This window comes from Schistocerca cancellata, chromosome 8 (assembly GCF_023864275.1).
Source record: "Schistocerca cancellata isolate TAMUIC-IGC-003103 chromosome 8, iqSchCanc2.1, whole genome shotgun sequence".
Classification (NCBI taxonomy): domain Eukaryota; kingdom Metazoa; phylum Arthropoda; class Insecta; order Orthoptera; family Acrididae; genus Schistocerca; species Schistocerca cancellata.
The window spans coordinates 71,542,924-71,553,831 of NC_064633.1; the positions used below are offsets into that span (position 1 = coordinate 71,542,924).

Below are 10,908 nucleotides of genomic sequence, written 5' to 3' on the forward strand. Positions count from 1 at the left end.
TTTAAGTCATCGATTAACCAATGATGAATTTCTAAAGCAGACGGTCGGGACACATTGCGGTCAAATTCACACTGAATATTATTCTCGCGATCTTCAGAATCCATGTCTACTCACAGTTGTGATGAAAAACAGCAACCGCGAGGCGAATATCCGCCACGTGGCACAGCGAGCACGCGACTGACGGAAACACCGACGGCCGCGCGGAGCGCGCTGCACCGAGGTGTTGGCTGGCGCGCGGCCGACCGGCGTATGGCCTGTGCGGGCTGTGGCAGAGTCGTGCTGGAGGGCGCCACTGGTAGCGATGTGGGCTTCCTCGCACCAGGCGTTTGCGTAGTTTGCACTGCATTCGCACCATTCCTGTCCTGGTCCCTGTCCCCGTCCCGACTTGTCCTGACTTTCCTCGACTGCCGCTCGGGTCGTGGTCCATATGACGGCGCAAGCACGACAAACGTCTGCGGGACTAGACGACGCGACTAAAGAATAAATTTAGGATTACAAATCAAATTTGGTACTGTACAGTGCTGCACAACAATAGGCGCTGACGCATTTCAGGACTCACCTGCAGATTCGTACTGTTTCGTCTGTTTCAAAGACTTCCCGACACACTTCGATAGCACATTCTCCCTCAAACTGAGTTAATTACCGCATTATCGTACCGTTGCATTAGTTTAAAATGCTTAAGAAAGCATCTTTGTCACAACAGAAAGGTAGTATAAAAAGAGGGCTGGCAGGGGTAGCGACATAAAAAGGAAAAGAAAAAAAAAAGAATGGGAGCCAAAAGCACGCGGTGTTCCCAGGTGGTCACCCATCCAAGTACTAACCGCGCCCGATGTTGCTTAACTTCGGTGACCGGACGAGAACCGGTGTATTTAACATGGTATGGCCGTTGGCGATCACATTCTGTACGCGCACGGCAGAATTCGCGTTCGGCTCTTCTCCCAACACACAAAATCATAGGTATCGGTCGAAATCGGCCGCATTTCACGCACAGCACTTACTTCCGCAACAGTGAGTTCCTCGAGGACGGCGCGGAGGGCACGCCCGGCGTCCCAGTACAGCTACGGCCGAACTCTTTGGTGTGACGTCATAAGCGAGTGACTGCGTGTGAGATCGCTCTCTAAGTTTTCATATATTTTTAGGTTTCAGATACATATTTTAACGGTTTTTGTGATAATATTTACTATATAAGTGACGAATTAGTGGTTTCTTCATTCACCTCTGCCTTTCTTGTGTTGTGACCTGATATTTGTGAGTGTTTCGTATCGAGCAACTTAACCTCTTGCCTGTGTTTACATTCCGCGCTGACCAGTTGCAGCTGTAGCGGCGCATCGAAAGCTAAGTACTAATTAATTGTTTGTGTATAGTGGTTTATTTAGGAACTTTAGTAGTGTTCAACCGGTGTTCTTGGTGTTTTCTGGTGAAATAATTTCAGAAGAACCTTTTGGGAACTGTTTACAGCTTCGTTACTGTGTCATTACACGTTTGATTCTCTTTCTGTATTAGTCTTTTGTTATATTCACATTTGTTGTTTATTAATACTGTTAATAATAGTAGTTACTTCCCTTGTAGAGTAAGTTTGTGATTATTGTAGTCAGGTTTTTAACATCTTCTTATTGTAGTAGCGGAACTTAGAAGAAGTAAAATTTTACCATGAGTGAGAAGTGTGGGCTTTGCCGTAGGATCGTGGGTAGTGGATTGCGGTGTGAGACTTGTTCGAAGTATTTTCACTGGGGGGAATGCAGTGGGGAAGCCAGTGGGCATTCTGGTGAGATCCTCTCCTGGAACTGCAGGTTATGTAGCAAGAGTAAATTCATAGAGGAGCAGGAGCGTAAGATCTGTGCCCTTCAGGTGCAGTTGAAAAACGCACAGGAGGAGCTAGATAGGATGAGGAGGGAGAAGGGGATTGGGGAATGGGAGCTGGCTGTTGGCAAGAGATCTGCTAGGAAAAGAAGATTTTCAGATAGTTTTACTATTGGTGTTTACAATAGATATGACCAACTGTCAGAGTCTAGTGGAGAGGAATCTCTAGTAGTTGTAGATGTAGGAAGTATGCAGCAGAACTCAGTAGTTACTGTGCCTAGAACAGTTGCAAAGCCGAAGAGGAAGAAGAAGGTTCTGCTGTTAGGTAGTTCTCATGGCAGAGGTGTAGGCCAGCAGTTGCAGGAAGTGCTGGGGAGGGAGTACCAGGTCACCAGCATTGTGAAGCCTAATGCAGGGTTGGCTCAGGTGACTGTTAACATAGGGGGGTTATGTAGGGATTTTACTAAAGAGGATCAGGTAGTGATTGTGGGTGGGGCTGGTAATAGTATTGATAGGGATGGGGAGTATAACATAGATGGTCACCTGGAAAAGATAGCCACTCAGACTGGCAACACGAATGTGCATTTCGTGGAACTGTTTCAGTGTCACGATCGGCCTCATCTTAATACAGCCATCAGGCGTAATAACATGAGACTTGGGGGTGCGCTGATGACAGAAAGCATGGGTCACATTTCAGTGGTGTCGGTGGAGTCTATCAGCAGGACGGGTTTCACTAGACATGGCCTGCACCTCAACAGGTATGGGAAGCGGAGGTTGGCAAAGCTTATAGGTGACAGCATAGGTGGGGTTGGTGAGATCACTCATGGGAAAATTCCTGCAGTAGTGGGTGTTGGAGCTGCACCTTTTTTAGATTGAAGTCAGCTGATAGCTATTCCTGCTTAAGGGAAGTCTCTCTAATAAGGGAATCACTTTTGACAAAGCTTAGGTATCCGAGTAATGAGGGAATTAGTATATTTCATCAAAATATACAAGGTATTAGAGATACAGTTAGTGAACTGCTTATAGATGTTGACTCTGAAATTATTGGTATATCTGAACACTTCTTAAATAAGGAGATAATTCAGAGGCTTCCTTTACCAGGATACAGGTTGGCTGGCTGCTTTTCGAGGAGCTCTTTGCGGTGTGGGGGAGTAGCCATGTATGTGAAAAACGGCATCGCATTTGAGTCAGTTGATGTTTCAAAGTACTGCACTGAAAAGGTGTTTGAATGTTGTGCAGGTGTGGTTAAATTTAACGGAGCTAAACTTGTAACTGTTGTTATTTATAGATCCCCAGACTCCGATTTCACAACATTTTTGCTAAAGCTAGAGGAGGTTCTTGGTTCACTTTATAGGAAATACAAAAAGTTAGTTACATGTGGTGACTTCAATATTAATTGTATAAGTGATTGTGCAAGGAAGAAGATGCTGGTAGACCTCTTTAATTCATATAATCTTATGCAAACCGTATTCTTTCCAACGAGAGTGCAAGGGAACAGCAGAACAACCATAGACAACATTTTTGTTCATTCCTCATTACTAGAAGGGCATTCTGTTAGCAAAAAGGTGAATGGCCTTTCAGATCATGATGCGCAAATTTTAACTTTAAAAGATTTTTATGCTGCAACACGTGTTAAATATAGTCATCAGCTGTTTAGGAAAGCTGATCCAGTTGCTGTAGAGACCTTTGTAAACCTTATAAAGGAACAAGAGTGGCAAGATGTTTATAGCGCTGATACAGTAGACGATAAATATAATGCTTTTCTCAAGACTTTTCTCATGCTCTTTGAAAGTTGCTTTCCGTTAGAACGTTTAAAACAGGGTACTAGCACAAACAGGCAGCCTGGGTGGCTGACTATAGGGATAAGATTATCTTGTAGAACAAAGTGGCAATTATATCAAAACGTTGGAAACAGTCAAAATCTAAATGCAGCAGCCCATTACAAACAGTATTGTAAGGTGCTTAAAAATGTTATTAGGAAGGCAAAAAGTATGTGGTATGCAGATAGAATAGCTACGTCCCAGGATAAAATTAAAACCATATGGTCAGTCGTAAAGGAAGTTGCTGGTCTGCAAAGACAGGTCGAGGATATAGAATTAGTGCTAGTGGGAATGTCTGTGTTACTGATAAGTCGCATATATGTACAGTATTTAATAATCACTTTCTGAATATAGCAGGTGAACTAAATAGAAACCTAGTCCCAACAGGGAATCATATAGCGCTCTTAGAAAAAAGTGTTCCGAGACTGTTACCTGAAATGCTCCTCCATGATACTGACAAGAGGGAGATTGACTTAATAATTAAATCACTAAAGACCAAGAACTCTCATGGATATGACGGGGTATCTAGCAGAATACTGAAGTATTGTTCTATGTATGTTAGCCCAGTTCTCAGCCATATCTGTAACTTTTCCTTTAGGAGTGGTCGGTTTCCTGACCGATTAAAGTACACGGTAGTGAAGCCACTTTATAAAAAGGGAGACATTGATAATGTTGACAATTTTAGACCTATTTCTATGCCATCGGTGTTTGCTAAAGTTATCGAGAAGGTTGTATATACAAGGTTTCTGGAGCATTTAAATTCACATAATTTGCTGTCAAATGTTCAGTTTGGTTTTAGAAATGGTTTAACAACTGAAATTGCTATATTCTCTTTTCTCTGTGAGGTTTTGGACGGATTAAATAAAATGTTGCGAACGCTAGGTGTTTTCTTTGATTTAACGAAGGCTTTTGACTGTGTTGACCACAAAATATTACTGCAGAAGTTGGACCATTATGGAGTAAGGGGAGTAGCTTACAATTGGTTCGCCTCTTACTTTAAGAACAGAAAGCAGAGGGTAATTCTCCGCAATATTGAGAGTGGTAGAGATGTTCAGTCCCAATGGGGCACTGTTAAGTGGGGTGTTCCCCAAGGGTCGGTGCTGGGGCCACTGCTGTTTCTTATTTATATAAATGATATGCCTTCTAGTATTACAGGTGATTCAAAAATATTTCTGTTTGCTGATGACACCAGCTTGATAGTGAAGGATCTTGTGTGTAATATTGAAACAGTAATAAATAATGTAGTTCATGAAATACGTTCATGGCTTGTGGAAAATAATTTGATGCTAAATCACAGTAAGACACAGTTTTTACTGTTTCTAACTCACAATTCAACAAGAACCGATATTTTGATCAGACAGAATGGGCATATTATAAGCGAGACGGAACAGTTCAAATTCCTAGGCGTTCGGATAGATATTAAGCTGTTGTGGAAAGCCCATGTCCAGGATCTTGTTCAGAAGCTAAATGCTGCTTTATTTACCATTAGAACAGTATCTGAAATAAGTAACACTTCAACACGAAAAGTAGTCTACCTCGCATATTTTCATACGCTTATGTTGAAACGTCCCCTTAGAATAATTTATACAAGACTGCTTAAACTGACACACAATGTTTTTAGCGCAACGCAATCTGACTATCAAAGATCCCATGGAACTGATCGTATTTAATTGTGACGCAATTTCTGTGTTAATTCGTCAATGTCAGGGTGCGAGGGATACAGTAAAGAAGAATTAGTGCTTCGAAAAGGAGATACTCGACTATAAAACAAAATCCTGTCGTTGCCGTAGAAACGATCCCAGATTTTGAAAGTGAAGGCATGGAACGCATTGTATTTCATTGTGACATAATTTCTGTGTTAATTCGTCAATATGAGGTAGCGTGTGATACAGTAAAGAAGAAATAGTGCATCGGACAGGAGATACTCGACCCCATAAGAAAATCCTGTCGTTGCCGTAGAAACTCTGCTAGATTGGGAAAGAGAAGTCATGGAACAGATAGTATTTCATTCTGACGCAATTTCTGTGTTCATTCGTCAATGTGAGGGTGCGAGGGATACAGTAAAGAAGAAATAGTGCATCAGAAAGGTCATACTCGACCCCATAGGAAAATCCTGTCGTTGCTGTAGCAACGTTGCTAGATTGGGAAAGAGAGGGCATGGAACACATAGTATTTCATTGTGACGCAATTTCTGTGTTAATTCGTCAATGTGAGGATGCGAGGGATACAGTTAAGAAGAAATAGTGCATCGGAATGGAGATTCTCGACTATAAAACAACATCCTGGCGTTGCCGCAGAAACGATCCCAGTATTTGAAAGTGAAGGCAAGGAACACATAGTATGTTGAAACGTCCCCTTTGAACAATTATACAAGACTGTGCTTAAACTGACACACAATATTTTTAGCGCAACGCAATCTGACTATCAAAGATCCCTGCAAAAGAATGGCCCTGGGTAACATTAAACTATACCTTTCAGAAATCACTTACCTCACAAAAATCTTCATTACTCGAACTACTGCAATACAGCGAGCGCCACTACTGCCAGCTAAATAAAAGATTCAAACTACAGAAGGCACTAACTACTGATAGGGATAGTTAGCAAATGAAAGATATTAATAGAGAACAAACAATGTATTTACCTTAATAGTCATAATATATATAGCAGTTCATGACAAATTACAAAACTCCGCCATCTCTCTCCCCACATCCACCACTGCTGGCGGCTCACCTCCAACTGCGCAACGCTACGCGCTGTTCACATCCAGCTGCCGCTGCCCAACACTACAATGGCAGACAACAATGCAAACTAGCCACAGGCTGTACACAGCACAGCCAGTGATTTTCATATAGAGGGCTACGTAACGTTGCCAATAACAAAACATAAACAGCCTACTTACATAAAGAAAACATAAGCAGCCTACTTACAATGTCGTATGGTATTATTTTTTGGGGTAATTCTTCTGATTCAAAAAGGGTATTTTTCGCTCAAAAACGGGCTGTTCGAGCTATATGTGGTGTAAGTTCGAGAACCTCTTGTCGACCCCTATTCAAAAATCTGGGAATTCTGACATTGCCCTCACAGTATATATTTTCTTTAATGTCGTTTTTTGTTAGCAATATTAGCCTATTCCGAAGAGTTAGCAGCTTTCACTCAGTTAATACTAGGCAGAAATCAAATCTGCATGTAGAATGCACTTCCTTCACTCCTGTGCAGAAAGGAGTGCAGTATTCTGCTGCATCCATTTTCAATAAGCTACCACAAGGACTCAAAAATCTTAGCAGTAGCCCAAACTCTTTTAAGTCTAGACTGAAGAGTTTCCTCATGGCTCACTCCTTCTATTCTGTCGAGGAGCTCCTGGAAGAGCTAAAAAATTAAGCAAATTCCAGTGTTACGTTGTTGATTGTCTTCATTTAAACTTACGACTTGTCACCTGAATATGTTTTTTTTTTATATTTCATTTTATCTGTTTCTAATATCGTGTTATAATTTGATGTATTGACTCATTCCATGACCATGGAGATTTCTCCTTAATTTGGTCCCACGGAACAAAAAATAAATAAATAAATAAATAAATAAAAAATAAACAAATTGCGTCGCGATTCAATACATCGTCCTCCAGCCAACTTGTCTCCGAGGGTCTCTTGCTGCCTCGGTCACCTTATGGTCGTTCTCCTGAGAGTGTAGCTTTGTATCCGACAAATAACTGACTGTTAATTGTAACGTTCAGACCTTCTTAATGACGATGGAACACACAAATTGCGTCGAGATTCAATACATCGTCCTCCAGCCGACTTGTCTCCAAGGGTCTATTGCTGCCTCGGTCACCTGGTGGTCATTCTCCCAAGAGTCTAGTTTTACGAATCCGTCGCAAAACTGACACTTAATTGTAACGTTCCGAACCCCTTAATGACGATGAAACACACAAATTGCGTCGCGATTCAATACCTCGTCCTCCAGCCGACTAGTCTCCAAGGGTGTACTGCTACCTCGGTCACCTTATGGTCATTCCCCTATGAGGATAGTTTTTCCATTCCGACTCTAAACTGACAGATAATTGTAACGTTTCGGCACTCTTAATGACGATGGAACACTTAAATTGCGTCGCGATTTAATACATCGTACTCCAGCCGACTTGTCTCCAAGGGTCTATTGCTGCCGCGGTCACCATATTGTCGACCTTCTGTGAGGCTAGTTTTTAGATTCATACGCAAAACTGACAGTTAATTGTAACGTTCCGAACCCCTTAATGACAATAGAACACACAAATTGCGTCACGATTCAATACATCATCTTCCGGGCGAAATGTCTCCGAGAGTCTCTTGCTGCCTCGGACACCTTATGGTCGTTCTTCTGAGTGTGTAGCATTGAATCCGACGAAAAACTGACTGTTAATTGTAACGTTCAGACTTTCTTAATGACGATGGAACACACAAATTGCGTCGAGATTCAATACATCGTCCTCCAGCCGACTGGTCTCCAAGGGTCTATTGCTGCCTCGGTCACCTTATGGTCATTCCCCTGTGAGGATAGTTTTTCCATTCCGACTCAAAACTGACAGATAATTGTAACGTTTTGGCCCTCTTAATGACGATGGAACACTTAAATTGCTTCGCGATTCAATACATCGTCCTCCAGCCGAAAAGTCTCAAAGGGTCTATTGCTGCCTCGGTCACCACATGGTCGTTCTCCTGTGAGCCTAGTTTTTCGAATCCGACGCGAAACTGACATTTTTATGTAACGCTCCAACCCTACTAATGACGATGGAACACCTAATTGCGTCGCGATTCAATTCATCGTCCTCCAGCGGAAATGTCTCCAAGGTTCTATTGCTGCCTAGGTCACCTTATGGTAGTTCTCCTGTGAGTCTAGTTTTTGGAATCCGACGCAAAACTGACAGTTAATTGTACTGTTACGACCCTCTTAATGACGATGGAACACACAAATTGCGTCGCAATTCAATGCAACGTCTTCCAGGCGAAATGTCTCCGAGGGTCTCTTGCTGCCTCGGTCACCTTGTGGTCGTTCTCCTGTGAGTTTAGTTTTTCGGATCCGACGCAAAACTGAAATTTAATTGTAATGATTCGACCCTACTAATGAGAGATGGAACACACAAATTGCATCGCGATTCATTCATTGTCATCCAGCCGACTTGTTCCCAGGGGCCTATTGCTGCCGCGGTCACCTTATGGTCGTTTTGCTGTGAGTCTAGTTTTTCGATTCCGATGCAAAGCTGACAGTTAATTGTAACGTTCCGGCCCTCTTAACGGCGATGGGACACTTGAATTGCGTCGCGATTCAATACATCGTCCTCCAGCCGACTTGCCTCCAAGGATGTATTGCTGCCTAGGGCACCCGATAGTCGTTCTCCTGTGAGTCTAGTTTTTGGAATCCGACGCAAAACTGACAGTTAATTGCACTGTTACGACCCTCTTAATGACGATGGAACACACAAATTGCGTCGCGATAGAATACATTGTTCTCCAGCCGACTTGTCTCCTAGGATGTATTGCTGCCTCAGGCACCTCATGGTCGTTCTCCTGTGAGTCTAGTTTTTGAATCCGACGCAAAACTTACGTTTAATTGAACGTTCAGACCCTCTTAATGATGATGGAACATTCAAATTGTTTCAAGATTCAATACATCGTCCTCCAGCTGACTTGTCTCCAAGGGTCTATTGCTGTCTCGGTCACCTGGTATCATGCTCCTGACAGTCTAGTTTATCGAATCCGACGCAAAACTAACAGTTATTTGTAACGTTGCGAACCCCTTAATGACGATGGAACACACAAATTGCGTCGCGATTCAATACAACGTCTTCCATCAGAAATGTCTCCAATGGTGTATTGCTGCCTCGGTCAACTTATGGTCGTTCTCCTTTGAGTGTAGTTTTTGAACCCGACGCGAAACTGACTGGTAATTGTAACGTTCAGAACCTCTTAATGACGATGGAACACAGAAATTGCGTCAAGATTCAATACATCGTCCTCCTGCCGACTTGTCTCCAAGGATCTATTGCTGCCTCGGTCACCTTATGGTTGTTCGCCTGTGAGTCTAATTCTTCGATTCCGACGCAAAACTGACAGTTAATTGTAACGTTACGGCCCTCTTCTTGACGATGGAACACTTAAACTGCGTCGCGGTTCAATACATCGTCTTCCAGCCGAAATGTCTCAAAGGATATATTGCTGCCTCGGTCATTTTATGGTCGTTCTTCTGTGAGTCCAGTTTTTCGAATCCGACACAAACCTTTCATTAAATTGTAACGTTCCGACCCTGCTAATAACTATGGAACACACTAATTGCGTCGCGATTCAAAACATCGTCCTCCAGCCGACTTGTCTCCAAGGGTCTACTGCTGCCTCGGTCGCCTTATGGTTGTTCTCCTGTGCGCCTAGTTTTTCGAATCTGACGCAAAACTGACTGTTAATAGTACCGTTCCGACCCTCTTAATGTTGATGGAACACACATATTGCGTCGCGATTCAATAGATCGTCCTCCAGCCGACTTGTCTCCGAGGATCTATTGCTGCCTCGGTCACCTTATGGTCGTACACCTGTGAGTCTATTTCTTCGATTCCGACGCAAAACTGACAGTTAATTGTAACGTTTCAGACCCTCGTAATGACGATGGAACACACAAATTACGTCGCGATTCAATGCATCGTCCACCAGCCGTCTTGTCTCCAAGGGTGTATTGCTACCACGGTCACCTTATGGTCGTTCTCCTGTGAGTCTACTTTTTCGATTCCGACGCAAAACTGACAGTTAATTGTAAGGTTCCGGCCCTCTTATTTGCAATGGAACACTTAAATTGCGTCGCGATTCAATACATCGTCTTCCAGCAGAAATGACTACAAGGGTCTATTCCCGCCTCGGTCACCTTATGGTCGTTCTCCTGTGAGTCCAGTTCTTCGATTCCGACTTGTCTCCAAAGGTCTATTGCTGCCTCGATCACATAATGGTCGTTCTCCTGTGAGTCTAGTTTTTCGTATCCGACGCAAAACTGACAGTTAATTGTAAGGTCCCGGCCCTCTTATTGACGATGGACTACTTAAATTGCCTTGCGATTAAATAAATCGTTTTAAGCTGAAATGTCTCCAAGGGTCTATTGCTGCCTCGGTCACCTTATGTACGTTCTCCTGTGAGTCTACATTTCCGAATCCGGAGCAAAACTGAAAATTATTTGTAACGCTCCGACCATGCTAATGACGATGGAAAACACAAATTGCGTCGCAATTCAATACGTCGTCAGCCAGTCGACTTGTCTACAAGGGTCTATTGCTGCC

The 10,908-nt window shown here is 43.0% G+C and overlaps 1 non-coding gene across 1 annotated transcript; it reads right to left on the bottom strand.

The window, feature by feature from the left end:
• Positions 1-772: 772 nt before the first annotated feature.
• Positions 773-891, bottom strand: LOC126095778 (5S ribosomal RNA). The gene has a single exon (XR_007521985.1). It is a non-coding gene; the product is annotated as a 5S ribosomal RNA (ribosomal RNA).
• Positions 892-10,908: the final 10,017 nt, after the last annotated feature.